Raw genomic sequence first — 6,422 nt, forward strand, 5'->3', positions numbered from 1 at the left:
AGGGAAAGGCCACTCAGTGCCAATACATAGCCTCCTCTTAAACTTAAGAGTGAGAGGATGTCCCCTGTGGCACATGCAGCACCAAGTCCAAGAAAGAGTTCTGCATTCCTCTTCTAGAAACACACGCTAGGACAGCATAAACTATATAGGAGCAGTGATGTAAGATTCTTTACTTCTTTTAAAATGGTGAATTCTGCTGGAAACATTAATATTTCTAACAATGGAATAAACCAGAAGTGTGACCCAAGTGTCACACAACCTATCTATAATCTCCAGTTTATGCAAATGTCACTGTATTCACAGAAACTTTGCTGATGCTTCCAAACAAGAGATTGCATTATCCGACTCACTGAATATAAAACTGAAGGTATTGAATGATGATATATACCTTAGTCTTCTAAAAGCCACAGTAAATGATTGTTATAGTTCTATTTTTCTCTTCCACGTAGCACACTTTTTCCCTTTCAGTTCTTAAGGCTTCTTTTTGTCTTTAAGTCTTATGGGATTGGGTAAGATTTTTTTCTGATGGTACCCCAGTTCTTTTTCCTGCCATGGCAGGGGGTCGGACTTGATGATCTGCTCAGGTCCATTCCGACCCTACCAACTATGAAACTATAAGTATCTAAAGGTACAAAAAGATTCTCAGGAGCATATAGGCATGTAAGTATGTTTGAACCCTCTCCCACCTCCCCCCAAGATACTTACATGTCTTTAAAAATCTGGTCCTTTGTGTCCTAGAAAAATTGTTTTGCAGCAACAGGGTTTGATCAAATCAAGTTTGTTATTCAGGAAGCTCTCCTGCACCTTCTTCAAATGCATGCAGGGAAAATGGTACCAACTGGGACCTCCATTCTTCTGACTGGATCATCTGGATCATGCTGCTGCTTCACATTAAACACATCAGTTGATTTTTTTTTCAGTAGGGTTACGAAGGCAAGTTGGGCCATTAAGCAGACTCTCACATTTTGCTAGGGAGTGTCCATAAATCAAGATTTGATTTGATTTATGTTTCAGTAAACAGACTTTAAATTTATAATCCTTTTTCAGGGAATGTGTTTACTAAGGAATTTCTTCTTTAATGCAGCTCTCAGTTTACTATAACTTGAAAAAAGTGTGCATTCTTAAAAGTATCCAGTGAATACTTGTTTGATTTAGGGCCTAAGCTTGACTTCAAGTCAGCAAAACCATATTAATTTTCTCTTTCCAAAAAAAACCCACCCCAAAAACTTAAAATAGTATGTTGACAAAAGTGGGTTTTTATTCAATCTAGGTAAATCATCTTATTTAATTCTTATTACAATCTCTGTAAATGAAGAAAGATGTCATCTATTTAAAAATAATGTTTGGTGGACATGAACTTTTTAATGGAGGGGCAGAAGAACTTGAACCTTCCAGTGAAGAATTTGCCAATTTATCACTTTTTCTGGTTTACCTGTTGGTATTTATAAGAAATTAAATATAATCTTTACTGAAGAATGAAACCAGCTTCTTAAACTTTAGCATGGAGAGACTTTGCCTTCTGGAATGGAAAGAAAGCGTGGACTTAGTTTTCCTAAATAGTTGGCATCGATCATATTTATAATGTGTGTTGGGTTAGTGTTGTTTATAGGAAATGAGGAAGATTTAACAATCCATTGAAATGTTATTCCAGTTAAAGTTACTTTCATAAATTCTTTTCCCTATTGTCTCTTATGGGACATTTGTGGGTGCTGTTGTTAATTTGTTCTTACCTTGTAAGACTAGCACTGGCATCCATTAGAATGAACTAAGGGGAATGTTTTCAGTAGTAAGAAGGCTCCTGAGACCAACCTCAGCTGAATTCTATTCCAGGATCTGCATTTGGTTTATTGACATCCTTGCTTGCATTGCTATGTCCTAATACCCATGCTATTAGTTATTTTTAAAATATTTGAGCACTGTTTATGAAGGTTCTCCTCATGATATCCTTTTTGTGATGCTAAAATAACTTTTTAAGAAGATTTAACAATTTATTTTGAAAGCTGTTTGAAAAGTTTGCTAGAGTGTAAATGGGAAATTATATAAATTTGTCAGCCACTGTGTTGTATCAAAATGACTAGTAAATAATGAAGACTGTATGAATGTTAATAGCCCATCATGGGGGTTTACTAGAAAAACATAATTATTTTCTCCTTGTACTCCATCCCAGCAGTTAGGCTGGTTTAACTGACTTTTATCCTTTCTGTTTCTAACATTACAAGCTTCCTTTCCCATCTGCCCCTTGACAGAAGGACACCTCTCTCTTTACTAACAGTCTGGTGACATTTCTCTGTTGTGGAAATATCACTTATGTCACATCAGAGGAAGTATACAAGTTGAATTAAACAGGTCTTGTTTTGTTTTTTTAATTTGCCTAGATTATTTCCTCTGTAGGAGATTATTATGAGGTTTTCTGGAAAAGATAGGAGGTCTTCAATTCCAGCTATTTACAATTAGCTGTTACCTTTTTTTTTGCTCCCTTACTCTGCAAATCACATGAGAATCATACAAAACTAAACTTGAGTTGCGTGAATTTTTAGATGTTCCCATTCAAACATGTTCTACAAGCCTTTGCAGGGTATCTTCCATGACAGAAATAAAAAATGAGGATAGACCACAGGGAGCTACATAATATATTTAAAGGCATGTATGTGGCCATCTACTGATGGTTGTACTATGAAATCCTATACTGTAATTTGGGTACATTAAGACAGGACTTTCCATGTCAAATATCTAAACTGTGTTCTTGAAATTTAGTGTTCTTCAGTTTGTCATTCTAAATCTTGATGAAAATATCAATATATATCATATCACAACTTTACTATTATGTACCCACTTTAAAGCTCTGAAAATATAAAGTTCTAACCAAATTATTAAATCAGCCAAAAAGAAATGAAGTATTCTTATTAGTTTTCAAAGGTGCTCAGGTATTAATTTTCAAACTTTTATAATGCATTAAGAGACTGAAACTATTAAGACCATTTTTTCAGTGTGACGACTACATATTTATGCATTGACTATATCAGTATTTCTCATCCTGCACTTCTGCCATTCATCAGAAATCCAAACCAGTATCTTACTTAGCTAAAACATTATGCAGACAATCAAAACACATCTTGAAATGGAACATTGGCTGCCATCAGTATCCCCTAGTTAGGGTAGCAGATGTCTGTATCGATTTGGTCTAGATAATTTATTGTTTTATATTGATTTTACTAATTTATCTGTTTCCTGTCTAAGAAGATACTGGTTGAAATAACTCACCGGGATATAGCTCTGCTTTTCACACAATCTCAGTGAGTGATGGGATTATAATGAGGTTTTTCTATATAGTGGGGATTTTTTTAGTCCCTCTCACTGTGAGTTTAATGGGCACATTCAGACTCATTATGAAAAACAGTCTACCAGCTGAATGTCAGTAAACTCATGAGCATTTTTGCCAGACTTCTGTGAATGTATAAACCAGTTGCTACAGCTCTAAAAATGTCATGGCTACTACAGTGGTGATTTTCTGCGGTGAAGGAGTGAGCTAGCAGAAATTATGTGCTGCAGGTATTTTAGTGACCTCTGAAAAGACTACAGCGGCACAGAAAACACCCATTCATTTCAACTAGCTAATGACTTCCTTTCCATCATTATTTTCTGTAGAATTATATCTGTGGGTGGTCAGTATATATGACTGTGCTTTGCTGTCCATCAGGCAACTGCCTGTTCTTATAGTATTTAGTGTGTTTTAGCTGTAACAAACACATCTATGTCCATAGCATTTATTTGGTATAGCTAAGGGAGGAAGAACACAAGGCAGAGAGAACACACATGTCTGTTATGGCTAAGGCTGAATTGAAAATTCAGTTCCAATTAGTGCTTACCCCGAAACTTGCCTAGCTAGGTCTGTTCCTTGACTCTGTGTGCTTCCTTTCATTTATAGCACTGTCAGGGGGCACGCATGGTTTTTGCTTATTGGCAACTGACTGTTACATGATGGGAAATCCCACATGGCTCTTCCTTCCAAAATAATACATGGCAATCTTAAAAGTAGGATTTTTAAATATGAAAATTTTGCTAAAGTTTCACAATCCCGCTCTGTCTGTAGAGCAGGGATCAGAAAGCCTTTTCTCGTGCCATTTTAAAAGATTTCTTGAAAAATGCTCACTTTTAAAAAAAGGTTTTGTTTTTGGTCAGTGTTTGTCAGGTTCAACTCCAGCCATGGTTTCCCAGTGGAGGTTGATGCGGATACCAGCATCTTCCAGCTCAAGGAGGTGGTTGCTAAGCAACAGGGAGTTCCAGCTGACCAGCTGCGTGTGATTTTTGCAGGGAAGGAGCTTAGGAATGACTTGACACTGCAGGTAAGTCTCCCTTGGTAGTTTCATTTCTGGGATCCTGCCAGCTCAATTGCTTCTGCCTCTAATGCTGCCAATCTGACATTCATGCCTGAGATCTAATAGAATAAATAGTGCCTGGGGATTCCTTGAACTTTACTCCACACTGCTTCATTAATTCTGACCTTCTTAATTATGCATTAAAACAGCAAGCAGGAAGGAGAGGGAGGGAAAAAAGACTGTGTGTCAGAGAGAGAACATAAGAGAGAATTGTGCTTAGTGAATAAATGTTTACTGACTACAGGAGCAAGCTATGCCCAATTTCTGTATCTGTTCAATTTCTGTCTTACTTATTCCATTTGAATCTTAATGAGGAAGGATGTGAATAAATTGTTCTAAATCAGGCTGCACAGTCATCATATTGTATAGAATTTGTAACCCAATTGTGACCCCTGGAGGATAGTTGTAAGGCTGCTGCTGCTGGTGTGTGCATGTGTGTGTGTGTACATGTACACGTATGCTAATGGAGTTGTATTTGAAGGCTTGTCCTGCATCCCCTGGAGGATAGTTGAAAGGCTGCAGCTGTGTGTGTGCATATGTGTACATGTGCATGCATGTGCACGTACTCATGTGCTAATAGAGTTGTGCTTGAAGACCTGTTCCTAGTCTCCAGTGTTGTTTTCTCAAAAGCACTGAACCCATAAGCCTATAGTTAAAAAAACTGGTGGGGGCAAAGAGAAACTGGTAAGTGAGGGAGTCCATATTTGAATTTCCTTTCCTTTAAGATTAATGAATTGGGCTAAAATAAAATACAAAATAACTGTGGAGGAGCAAAAGGAGCTTGACCGCTACTATCAGTAGTGCTATCATGATTTTATCTGCATTCATTCCTCTTGTGAGTGATATATGTGGAGTTAGCAAAATACGTAGGCCTAAGCATAAGATCACAGGTTCAAGTCATTCAAGGAACCTAATAAAATATATCTACCTGCCTTCCATTAAAGCTTGGGACTGCTGAGTTGCTAGAAAAGCTATCTTTTTGCCATGACATCCAAGAAGTTGTAGTACAGCGTGCAGCGGCTCAGGTGACTATATAAAAGGTCCTCCACAGGCACAACTCCTTTCTGTTTTAACCAACATAGATTAATTGGCACTCATGTTTACAGCTGTGTGAGAGGTATTGAGTGGGCACAGAATGGCTGCTATGTCTGGTTGCAGAGAGTCACTATTGTATTGACATCCTATCACTATTTCTTCGCTGGTATGATATTTATTGCTTTGTAAAATGCTTTAGGGAGTTCGGCCACACAAAAGAAACTAAAGAAATGCAAATTGCTGTTGTCATTCTCCAGTGCATCTCCTGCTGATAGTGTTGATGTACATATTTATGATGCATAAATGGCTGTGCTTTGCTTTTAGGTGACTTATTTTTTACTAAAAAAAATATAAGTGCAAAAAAAAAGAGAAAAAGGTATACCAACAAGCTCTTAGATGTTAGTTTTTAGATTTGGGGTTCTATGTTACCCTTTCTAAGGCTTTTAAACTTTTTGTGTTCCCGGAAGGGCTCCATATGTTTTTCTGATTTTTTTCAGGATGAAACACAGAATCTGCTGTATAGGTCTAACTAGACAGATAATCTGTAGCCCAGCTCATTACAGAGTAACACACAACCTGTAACTTAGGTATGTAAATAAAGGATGAATTGCTTCTCACATTTCAGATCTGTCTGGTTCATTTAGGCGGAGTTTCCTTTGCGTGTGTAAGGCGAAATTATGTGCTAGGCCTTTTAAAGTCTTTTAGATAAATATCCATATTAAGAGATTGTACAGAATCACATGGCTCCAAGAGGAAGTAGTGGGAGTGCCTTGGAAAGGGGTAAGATGCACAATACACAGGCTACAGATTCACTACCACACCCCAGCAGTTTGCTTTCAGGTGGCCAGTGCATAGGTTGTGGGAGAGTCGTGGCCTTGTTTGTCTTGACCCTGCCGCACTGCATTATGGGTGATCCCTGGAGACTGAGAAGTCACCTTTTGCACTTCCATGGGGACAAGTACTGGCTGGCATTTTGGCTGACCCTTACATAGGACAGGCAAGAGCAAGACC

The 6,422-nt window shown here is 37.8% G+C and overlaps 1 long non-coding RNA gene across 2 annotated transcripts in view; it reads left to right on the forward strand.

The window, feature by feature from the left end:
* LOC112548208 overlaps positions 1–6,030 on the forward strand; it is a 316,083-nt gene extending 310,053 nt beyond the window's left edge. For both annotated transcript variants that reach the window (XR_003092010.1, XR_003092009.1), the window contains 2 exons: positions 4,180–4,343; positions 5,909–6,030. This is a non-coding gene — a long non-coding RNA (uncharacterized LOC112548208). The remainder of the gene's footprint in view (positions 1–4,179; positions 4,344–5,908) is intronic.
* The last annotated feature ends 392 nt before the right edge of the window (positions 6,031–6,422 follow it).

The sequence above is a fragment of the Alligator sinensis genome, unplaced genomic scaffold (genome assembly GCF_000455745.1).
Source record: "Alligator sinensis unplaced genomic scaffold, ASM45574v1 scaffold654_1, whole genome shotgun sequence".
NCBI lineage: Eukaryota > Metazoa > Chordata > Crocodylia > Alligatoridae > Alligator > Alligator sinensis.